The sequence below is a fragment of the Acomys russatus genome, chromosome X, assembly GCF_903995435.1.
Source record: "Acomys russatus chromosome X, mAcoRus1.1, whole genome shotgun sequence".
Classification (NCBI taxonomy): domain Eukaryota; kingdom Metazoa; phylum Chordata; class Mammalia; order Rodentia; family Muridae; genus Acomys; species Acomys russatus.
The window spans coordinates 1536764-1548826 of NC_067169.1; the positions used below are offsets into that span (position 1 = coordinate 1536764).

Here is a 12063-nt window from a genome sequence, read left to right on the forward strand (position 1 = left end):
CAAACATACCAAACCATAGACCATAAACTCAGGCTCCCCCGCCCCCCACCAGATCTCATTGGACCAGGAAAGGAAAAGTTTCAATTTTTCTGATGGGAGACATGAAAGTGTAGAGGGGGAGCAAACTGAGAGAACCCAAATACAGGTGTGCCTTTCGAAAACAGAAGGAGAACAAGGAACTGTTCTAGAAAGACAAAGGGAACTGAACTGTCTCCTGGTTAACTTCGATAACTTTCAGGAACTCTAGACCTGGCCAAAGTGTCGCTCACAGCCTTGCTTCTTCCTTCCTAACCAGCAGGTCACACTTCCCTGCTCTCTAGCTGAACTCTAGCAAGGTAAACCTGGAAGAAATCTAGGAGACTCTACCATGTGAACAGCTGCCACCATGTCATAGAGAAAAGCATCCTGGTTTTCCTTCATTCTCTCTTTCCAAGCAAGCTTAAGGGCCTGTCTCAGGGGATGTCCACTATGTATAGTAAGAATAGTCATTCAGGTCTGGGGACATGGAGAGTACAAGTGCACAACATTCAAGTCTTCTTTACACTAGACTACTATATTGCTTGCTTCTTAATTTACTCTTTCACTAAACTCCCAGTTGAAAAAAAAATTATTTCCACATCGAACAGGAGTTAACCTTCTAGTTAGTTAGTTAGTTAGTTAGTTAGTTTTTCGAGACAGGGTCTCTCTATGTAGCCCTGGCTGTCCTGGACTCACTTTGTAGACCAGGCTGGCCTCGAATTCACAGCGATCCGCCTGCCTCTGCCTCCCGAGTGCTGGAATTAAAGGCATGCACCACCACAGCCCGGCTTTTAACCTTCTCTTTAACCACAGGAAATTATATGTACCTTCCCTGCTTTCTAGCCTCAGATGGTTCCTGACCACCTCCAAACTGCTTCCCTGCCTTCACTAGCCCCTAGGCCTTCCTGGCTCTGCCACGCAGGTCACCCTATGCTGTGGTGATGGCTTCTGAGTCTTCCTGGTGAGTTACTAAATCCTTTCTGTGTGTGGATCACAGTTTATTCTACTGTGGCCCCTGTGAGTATCCAGGGCATCCAACAGGTATTCAATGCAGCTTTGATAATCCAACCACTCAGCAGCTTACATTTTATATGAATAGATAGTTTCTGCCCAACAAAGATACCTGTAAAATGTCAAGTGCCAATCTCATTTCTGCAAATTGAGTCATATTGTTCAGTGCACTAAGGGAGTTTGCTATTTAAAAGAAGCTGTGGTTAATTCTTTTGTGACATGAATAATCACTTCCTGCTTTACCTTTCCTGTTGAGATGATTTTTTTTTTTTTTTTTTTTACATATCAGGTTTCTCTTAAGGTAAGAAAGCTGTGCATGAAGCCAGGCGATGGTGGTGCATGCCTTTAATCCCAGCACTTGGGAGGCAGAGGCAGGTGGATTTCTCTTTGAAGCCAGCCTGGTCTACAAAGTGTGTTCCAGGACAGCTAAATCTATTACACAGAGCAACCTTGTCTCAAAAAAAACCAAAAAGAGAAAAAAAGAAAAGAAAAGGAAGAGAAAAAGAAAAAAGGAAAGCTGTGCATGACTTTAAGAGCTCCTAAGTCAGGAGCTATGTCTCCCTTCCTTTCAAAGGCTTGCAACTTTTCATTCCAATGTAATAGCACCAGTTACAGTGGCTACTGAGTGTACAAAATGTGGCTTTGTGTGAATCAACATGTGTCATAAAAGTATAACAAGGGGCTGGCGATATGGTTTAGCTCCTCTGGCTCACAACTATCTATAATTCCAGTCCTAGTGAGAACCTATGACCTCTTCTGGCCTTCACAGGTACTTCATGCACATGGTACACATATATACTTGCAGGCGAAACACCTATACATATTATAGATAAATAAATAAATAAATACTTTCTCAAAGGTGTAACAAGCACTTTTTGTTTGTCTGTTTGGAGCGGTGCATGCCATCGTGCATATGTGACAGTCAGAGGACAATTTGCAAGAGTTGGTTTTCTCCTTCCACTACGTGGATGCCGGGGATCAGAGATTGTCGAGTTTTGACAGCAAGTACCGTGACCCACTGAGCCATCTCACTGGTCCCTACTTAGAAACTGTTTCTGTTGAAAAGTAATGACTTCTAGCTTGGGTGCACATGGTAAGCTAAAAGCAGGATGCATGCCTGGCATCTGCCTTTATTTTTTTTTCTCCTGTAGTCTGCTGGATCGCCTGTTTGCCTCTGCACATAGGCTTGCTAATCACTCAGGAGTGACATCTGGAAAGCCACAACACCTAACCTATCTCATTTCCCTTCCAGGCTCAAGGCACAAAGATAAGAGTAGCTGAGATAGCTGACTGTCCGCCTTTTACAGTGTCCTGTTCCACATACCAAAAAAGGCATTGAAAGGTTTCCAGTCACTGTTGTAAATTCCTTGTCACCTTGGATTGCAGCAACAGCAAAACCTCCTTGGAAGGCCACAACTCGGCCCCAAATGAGGACTAGTTTGCATGGTGGCAAGGCTGAAGCATGGAACAGGGGTTATTACCTGATGAAAACCAGCCTCTCCTGTCAAGCAGTCAGTGTGGACTTCTTTAGGCCACTCCTGGAACCACAAGTGAGACTCTGATCACTCAGGCCATGTGACCAAGACCACTTAATTAAGCAGCCCCCTTTCTCCTGACACAATTCTTCCGGTTAAACCTGAACTTCATGTCAGTACCCCAAAGACAAACTAGGAACCGCTGAATCTCTTTGGTTTTCTTCTCAATGTGCCACCTCGATTTGATCTTTCTCTGCTCAGCACTATGGCTCAGCTCTTGAATTGGAGTACTGGGACAAGTGGCTCAGCCCAGGCTGTGGGGGCTGCTAGTGCTGGGGTTCTTGCTCTAAAACTCCAATACAAAGAACACAAAGTGGCTCAACATTTCTTTTTAACATGGACTGCACAGTGGCATGATTCTTCGGAATTACTGGAGAAAATAAATATTGAAAATAATTTGAGCTATTTTAGCTTTCTTAATGTGGCTGTTGGAACATGTTAAATTATATGTGTGCCTTGTATTATATTCCTTTTGAATAGCAATGGTCTAAAACAGTGTTTAGCCAAAAAAGCAATAAAGACCTCAGGCTATACCAACATGACCAAAATCTTCACCAGACCCCAAGTCTGTGCTTCCAACCATTTCACCTTGCCTACAGGAAGCTACAAGTAACTTTAGTAAATGAAGGTAAAACATTACATATACTTTTTTTTTTAAATGGTACCCTTTGGAAAACTAACTCGGCACAAGCACAAAATTAAATCACCAGGCGAAGTAGAGTATCTCAGAGGTGTAATTAGGACAAAAGTAAACAAAATCCCATATTTAAAGACACCATGAATTACAAAACTTAAGGATGTCTCCCCATCAGAAACAAAAACAAAAACAAAAATAAAAACACCACCCTCCAGTTGCCAAAAGCCAGCCTCCATAAGTTTTCTACAACTACTGTCTGAAAAAAATGAGCCAAAGCTACAGTTAACAACAACAACAACAACAAAAAGATTGAGCACCAGGAGATAAGAGATCTGTTTAGAAATGTTAACACTTCAACCTTCCCTATCTCTGCCTTCGAACTTGCTGAATGTCTTCCCCATTAGGACAAAATGGGTGGGTTTTAACTGTTAGGTTGGCTAAGCCAGCTGTCAAGCAGCTTCCTGCAGAACCTGACACAGGGGCAATGAGAGAGGCCCATGTGGGATGCAACCTCTTCTGCCTTGCCCCTGTACTTCCTCTCTCTAGCTTTGCCCCACTTAGAGCTGCACTTCACACTGGCTTGTCCCAAGCAGCCTGCAAGCCTCGTCTGGGAAAAGTCTTTCTGTGTCCCAGAATTCTGGCTCCCCCACCTAGCATCCCTTGTGACTCAATAAACATGTGAACAAACCAGATAGCATAGAGGAGGATGGAAGTTTCCAAGTAACTTCCTTTGTCACACACACACACACACACACACACAGGCTGTCACAAAGGTCTCAGTAGGTGTGGCTTTACGCTTTAATCATTTCGGAAGTAGAAATGTCACACACTTGTGGGTTTACAATTTTTCATTGTGCTCACTCTGATGAAGACATTTTTAGTTTTTATGTTTCCGTTCCATCCTGTTTGATGGTAGTATAGAAAATCAAGAACTCATTTTCATAAGAAGGGATTGCTGAAAAAAGCATAATTGCTGATTATTGATGATAGAAATAACATCAGATGTCATCTTTCAGATAATTTCCTAATTTTCCAGGTGAAGAGCTGAGGTCTAGAATGTTCCATGACGGAAGATTTAGCATCTGCACTCTCCCAAATGACAGTTCTCAGGAGAGAAAGTTAAACCTAAATCAAACATCAGTAGTAATTTAGACCAGCAAGATGCAGACTTGGGCACCATTGGAAGGCTTCTTCCTTGCCCTCCCTACATGCAGCAGTTTCTACAATACCCAGAAGTTATAGCAATCAAGAGCATATAAAAACCTATGCTCAAATCTCAAAAGACAGAAAATAGTTCAGTAAGGTTGCCTGGGGCCAGGGATGTAGACTGATTACAAGTGGATATGAGGGATCTTTGGGGTGATGGAAACATCTTAATCTTAAACTGTGGTAAAAAAAAAAAAAGTCCACAATGCTAAACATTTATCAGAAAGTCACAGCACACACTTACATATGCAAAATGGTATAGCTAAATTTATCTTTTAAAGATAAAAGTGGAAACACTATGTGACCCACATTTAGGAACTTATAAGTGTAGGTATTTGCTCAAGTAGTTGACTATGTTGGTGCCCCCAGGGAGCCACCACTCTCCCCATCCAGGGAAGAAAGCCATTTGGAGAAGCTCCTCCTCCCCCATGAGATACAATCTGATGAGAATGCAGCTGACATGTTCAATATTCTGCCAGCTCATGCATGGGCACAGAAGTTAACTGACTGCCAGTAATGTGACAGCAGTTGGGAACAGCTAGAGCACACACTCCACCAGAGCTCTCAGAAGCAGTCTGGTTGCCATCTTTCCCACACATGATTCTCCAGCTTCTTCCACCCTAAAGCCTTTCCATGAATCATGTGCCCTCTTTAGTTAAGACATAGTTGGTTTCTGTTTCTTGTAACTTGTGTACCAACTTTTTAAAAAATGGTACGCTTTTCTACAAAAGGCCAAGAGTCCCCACTATTCAAAGCTTTCTCGTCAGCATCTGGGATAGGGACTTGGGGACCTAGATTTCCCAGCTCAAGGGCACAGGGGCTATGGGGCTCCGCATACACAACAATCTGATCTCCATTTGCTTTCAGCATCTTTGTGAATACACTAGTAAGGGGCACAAAACCAATAAAGGCATGATTCCCAAGGCCTTACTTTGGTAGGCAACTAACAGCAGCTTCTGAGGAAGCCATTGGGTATGGGCTCTCTCTGAACAAGAGGGAGCAGAGCACAGGCCAAGTTGGCTCCTTGCAGGGTGCAGCAAGGTCTGCCATAGGCCCAAGAACAGCTCAAAGGACTAACAGGGTATCAGCGTAGGGGGTGGATAAATCAACAGAGAACAGAGAAAAAGGCCCACCACTGCCTGACTTAAAATATTCCTGTCACTGTTTTAAAGGATAGCCCAAGGAACCCTGGCCTCCCAGGCCAGCACCTTTTACAGATAATCTGAGTTGTAACCACAAGCCCGATAGGCATAAAAGTAAATTCCAGCCTACATACTTACTATTTGTATGGCATGAGGCAAAACATCTTGCCTGAGCTGACATCTTGTGTTTAATATTAGAAGAGGGTCTGGTCCAAGGATAATGGATGAGCACTGAAAACTCCTGTATACAAAAGCTGCTCCATCAATTGACAGCCACTGGCCTATTATCATTCTTTACTGTGGGGGATTCTCTGTGCATCCCCTTCTCTCACTGCTTACCCTTTGGGAACTCTTATAGAGTAGATCTGAGTATAATCTCTTATGTGCTTGATGTCTAGCCCATAGTAGGTACTCAGTCAGTGTTGGTGATCAACTCCAGGAGTGCCCTGAGAGAGCACTTATTTCAAACTGTACCTTCTCATTCAGCTCCAAGAGACACAGTTACAAATGTGAGCTTTTATTTGACTTGAAGGCTAAAAAAAAGCCCAAGATTAATATGACCAAATAACCAAAGATTATAACAGGCTAGCCTAGGAGTGTCAAGTGCTACTGTGATTGGCTTCAATTCGATTTCCTCCTCTGCCTTGACTATTGCTCCCTATAGCAGGAGTATCCAATCAAACAAAGATCATAGCACGCAAGGCAGGGTGTAAACAGGAAAGAGCTCATAAAGCCTTGAGGCCTCTGCTATCTTACAGCCTGTATGCTGAAGCCACAGGCTCCACATGGCCTGGCCTAGAACCCACATGCAGGGGTACAGGAACAATGCATTACTGAACACTTCAGAGCTGAAACTACTCTTGTAAACTGAGCATGCTGCTCTTCTCAACAATGCATGAGAGAAACTGGATAAGAGCAAGTTGGTCAAGGCAGGAAAATATTTTTTTAAGGGAAAATGTACAGAGAGTGGGTGTGGATAAATTTGAAGATTAAAAAGATAGTGTAGAATAAAGACCATTTGTTATAGTAAATATAGAGGATGCTTCTCTGCAGAAACCATGCAAGGGGAAGTAAATAGCTTCTTGGCAAACTAAGTAAGAAAGTCAGTTTACTCAAAGCAGTTAGACATTAAAAGGCATAAACGTTTTTATTCAATATTAGAAAGAAGGCACATGAACACTGCTTTATCTGAATATTTATTGTTTTAAGTAATAAAATAGGTTTAAGATACATAGGTTTTTATGATTTTGATAATGACACTCTGACTTCCACATTGCAAAGAGAGCCAGACAGCTGCCTGATTAGAACCCAATCACCTATCTTTCACAAGAAGAAATGCCCAGAGGTTTGGGATCAAGTAGAATATGTAAACTTTAAAATAGAAGGAAAGACAAATGTCTGGTTATATCAATTTAATTACAGGTTATGCAAAAATAAAAAATAAAATGAGAAAACATCGCTTCCTCTTCCGTGACAGTATCTCATTTCATGAATTAATTATATTCAACAGTGTAAGGACAGACGAAATGTATTTGATTGTGGTTAATACATCGAAAAGGCTTGCTTACACCACTTTATTCAAAATACATTTGTAGAGCCTGGTAGTGGAGGAGACTCTATACGGACTATAACAACGTGACTCTGGCTTTTCTGGAGGAGAGTATAAAGAGGATGGGAAAAGGATTTTATACATGGGCATGTATGCTCCAGGGTAGCTAAGCTGAATCAGCTGCAAGAGCCCATGTCCAGGTCAAAAGGAGAGCGGCTAAGAGCATTTCAACAGGAAAACGTGCTCAGTAGGAGCAATCAGAGCAAGGGCTGAGTCACTGAATGGCCTGTGTTAACAAAGATGCAGTGTCTGGTCAGAGAGAAAGTAGAAAGAATAAGATGAGAGGAAACCACAGTGACCCTTCCTTGCCTTCCTCAAACACATCTAAAAGAAGTTTCATTTCTACCCCCCCCCCCAACACACACACACTCATTGTAGGAATTCTACTACACCTGTGGAATTTTGGAACTGGAAGTCCCTAGAAGGCAGAAGCTTGTGGCAATAAGTAAAGTACCTGTCTCATAAGCGTAATGACCAGAGTTAGAGTCCCAAACGCCACTTTAAGAAGCCCACACGGCACTATGTGCTTGCAATCTAACCACTGGAGAGGTGGACTCCTGGGACTTATTGGCCAGCCCAGCTAGCCTACTTAACAAACTCCTGGCCAGTGAGACTCTTGTCTCAAAAGGAAAAAGTTGGCCATGCCTGAGGAATGACACTGAGGATGTACTCTGGTTCGTACACAAACACACGCATGCCCGCACGCACTCAAGAAATGCTGCTGAGTGGAGAGAAACACAGGATGGATTTGAGGAAAAGATGAGAATCCAAGAAAATGAAATATGAGCCAAAGCTAAAAGCAGATAATAATAGCCATACAGTGGCTTCAAAGCAGCCTAAAAAAATGCAAACTGCCAGAAGCATAACCACTTTGAGTTCACTAACATCTAATCAGGAGAGAACATCTACTGTTCCTGCAGCTCTATGCTGGGAAACGTGACTAGAAAGGACACACCAGACCATTCCTGATAACCTTCCTTAATGATGCTGCATGGTGACTGTGAGTTTATCCAAGTGACTTCTCCCAGTTTGAGAGTCATTTTGTAAAAGGCATTTTCCTTTGTTTATTTATTTAATCACTTTACAGCTTGATCCCAGCACCCTCCTTTTGTGAGTCATTTTGATTAATGTTTTTACTATTTGAATAATCTGAACTAAGAGGCAATAGTCAAGATCTACTCCGTGCATGTCTTCTTAACTTCATTAGAAATGCTCACTTGGTACATGAGAAAATCACTTAGTAGATGTGCATCTCCTCAGAGTATTATAAAACAGAAGTAGGTCGACCCATAACACTTTGCTTTCCTGTAAAGGTTGGAATTTAAAGCTAGACAAATACAACTGAAGAGATGCCTTGGTGGTTAAGACCATTTGTATCTCATGCGAAGGACCAGTGTTCAGCTATGAGCACCCACACAGTGGCTCACAGCCATCCATAACTCCAGTTCCTGGGGAGCTGAGGCCTTCTTCTGAACTCTGTAGGAACGCACATACATATATGCAGGGGAAATATCTATACACATAAGATAAATAAATGTTTAAAAAAAAGTAAGATCAAACAGAGTAAGATCCAAAGAAACTCTTAAAACCATTTCCAAAATTGAAACACATACTAATAAAAATAGACAAAAGATCAGCAGCACCACACCAGAGATTTCTAGAAGGATGGTCTAAGAACAGTGTGTACATTTTTTCTCAGACACTTTACATTTCTCACTAAAACTGATCAAGACATTGAACGATAATGACATTGAACCCTGACGTTGTTAGCATACCATAAGAACAAGGAAGCCATTAAAGGGGTGCTGAGGAGCTGGCTCAGTGTGTAAAGTCCTTGCTATGCAAGCATGAGGACCTGAGTTCAGAGCCCCAGAACCCACGTAAAAAGCCAGATGCAGTGGCACATATGTAATACCAGCACTAGGGAGGCCAGCAAGCCTATATATGTATAGAGCAACAATTAATGGGAAAAAAAGCCGTAAAGTTTTGGGTTTTTGTTTTGTTTCAGTTTTTTTTGTTTGTTTGTTTTTGGTTTGTTTTGGTTTTGGTTTTGGTTTTTCAAGACAGGGTTTCTCTGTGTAGCTTTGGCTATCCTGGACTTGCTTTGTAAACCAGGCTGGCCTCGAACTCACAGCGATCTGCCTGCCTCTGCCTCCCGGAGTGCCAGGATTAAGGCGTGCACCACCACACCTGGCAAAAGCTGTAAGTTTTTAAAAGAGCAAGGAGAGAAAGATGGGAACAGTGATGCAATTATATTATTATAATCTCAAAAATAAAAGAAAAAGACAAAAATAATAAAATAAGGAAGTAAAGTTGCTGGGTGTGTGCATGTCTTTAATCCCAGCACTCAAGAGGCAGAAGCAGGTGGATCTCTATGAGTCTGAGGCCACCCTGGCCTACATAGTGAATTTCAAGACAGACGTACCTAACAAAGAAATGCTGTCTCAAAGCCGAACAAAAAAAAAAAAAAAAAAAAAAGGTAAAGTGGAAAGCAGGGACACTGGTGTCAATCTCTGCCCCCTCACACATGCAAATACACATATTCACATACATATAAACATGTACATACACACACACATACACAAAGACTATTAGAGTTGTTTCACCTTTGCAAGATGCTCATAACCCAATTCATTGCTTTGAAAAGTATTAAATAGTCAGGCGTGGTAGCACATGCCTTTAATCCCAGGACTCGGGAGGCAGAGGCACGCGGATCTCTGTGAGTTCAAGACCAGCCTGGTCTACAAAGTGAGTCCAAGACAGTCAGGGCTACACAGGGAAACCCTGTCTCAAGAAGAAAAAAGAAGAAAACCAGTAAGAAAGACCAGAATCAAAATACTTGCCCTGCTTTTCTTATATAAATTCAGAATAATGGCTAACAAGGAAGTATTTCTTGCTACAGCAGTATTCCAGGTGCCAAATGAATAAAGAATGAGAGAATTACACAACCTCAAATGTAATCAAAAGCTTCAACAATGCTCAGTACCAAAAAGAGGGATAACCAGGCATCACCACCCCTGTAACAGAAACTTATGTCACCAAATGTAAAATATACTTAGCTGTTAACTAAACTAGATCAAGCCTCCAGGTTGACTATTGGGGGGGTCCCAGACAAATACTAAATACCACCACCCTAAGGATGTGGGAAACAAAATGCATGCTGAAGTAAGCACCACAGGCAAATAACTTGGTTCCATTAACACTAACTCCCCCTCCCCCCCAAAAAAATATCACAAAGATGAAACGAGAGGGGGAACTAGACTCAATATCAACCAACTACATGGCATGACAATGATACATAAATGCTGGCTGTTGTGGGTATAAAATACTACAATGACAGTGGCTTTGAAAAGTCTTTATTTTCACAAAATACATGGTGAAGCATTTCCAAATTGTTGAGGTGGCCTAAACAAACAAATAGAAGAGCTGTGCTTTCCACTGAGTGTGACAAATGAAGAGGAAAACCTTAGTGCTTCATAACTCCAGCTGATACAATTGCCATCTCACAAGCAATTCAGGCAAGGATGCTGTGCATGGCATGCACGTAAAAAGGAAAGGTGCTTTTGTGGGGTTTAGGGTTTTGGTTGGTTAGTTGGTTGGTAGGTGGTTGGTTGGTTGGTTGATATTTGAGTAGCTGGTAGTATGAGGGGCACCATTTTGATTGATATGGTGTTTGTTTTGGGTCTCACTATGTACGCCAGCTTGGCCTCAAATTTTCTATGATGTCAAAACTGTTCTCGAACTCTATCATTCCAGCCTAGTTTCCTGAGTACCAGGATTAACAGGCATACACCAGCAGTCCTGATTCAATGATAGGATCTTTTTTTAAGTTGCAAGACGTTGACAGAGAGACTTCAATACTTGAGTTGATTATTATTAAAAGCAGTAGATATCTAGAAATATTTTTAAATGATATTTTAAAATATTTAAAAAGTCCTTTCCAGTACTTTATCAGCTCATTTTCTAGGGATAATAAAATATAAAACAGTATCAAACAAAATTTTAATCATTCTAGCAGGCTACCAAGAAGAGACTTGATACCCTATGAGCATATACAGGGGAAGGAAGTCCCCCTCAGTCACAGTCATAGGGGAGGGGAGTAAGGGGAAAATGGGAGGGAGGGAGGGATGGGAGGATACAAAGGATGGGATAATAATTGAGATGTAATATGAATAAATTAATTAAATATATTTTTAAAAATTGAAAAAAATTATAATCATTCAAGCCAGGTGTAGTAGTGCACACCTTTAATGTCAGCACTCAGGAGACAGAGGCAGGTGGATCACTGTGAGTTAGAGGCCACCCTGGTCTACAAAGTGAATCCAGGACAGCCCAAGGATACACAGAGAAACCCTGTCTTGAAAAAAAAAAAACATGTAATCATTCCTGTGTAAAAGATACACTTGGAATTTATCCTGAGGTTCTTCTGGCAGAGTGAAAAGCAGTTCTCTTCAGAGGTTGCTTAATGGTTAATCCCGAGCCCTTCTGATGAGTTTTCAGCCTGGATCTAGCTGTGGAGCATTGCCTGGCTTGGTACCCACTATACAGACTAGGCCAGTCTTGAGCTAGCAGCAATAATTTTGCTGTCATCCAGGTACTAAGATTACAGGCATGTTCCATCATTGTCAGCTGAATTTCTTTTTCAAGAGATACTTCTAGCCATTTAAAAAATAATAATAAACAGAGCTAGAGAGATGGCTTGGCAGTTAAGAGCATTTGCTGCTCTTTCAGAGTTTGATTCCCAGCAACCATATCAGGCAGCTCATCATCACCTGTAACTCCAGCTCCAGGAGATCCACTGCACATTTCTGGCCTCCAAAGGTACCAAGTACATGTGCAGTATATATGTGTGTGCAAAACACCCTCACACACATAAAAATAAATAAAAATATCATCAGTAGATTT

The 12063-nt window shown here is 41.7% G+C and overlaps 1 protein-coding gene across 6 annotated transcripts in view; it reads right to left on the reverse strand.

Moving 5' to 3' along the window:
* The window catches only part of Sh3kbp1 (SH3 domain containing kinase binding protein 1), a 351985-nt gene that overhangs the window by 305137 nt on the left and 34785 nt on the right, over positions 1 to 12063 (reverse strand). The window lies entirely within an intron of this gene.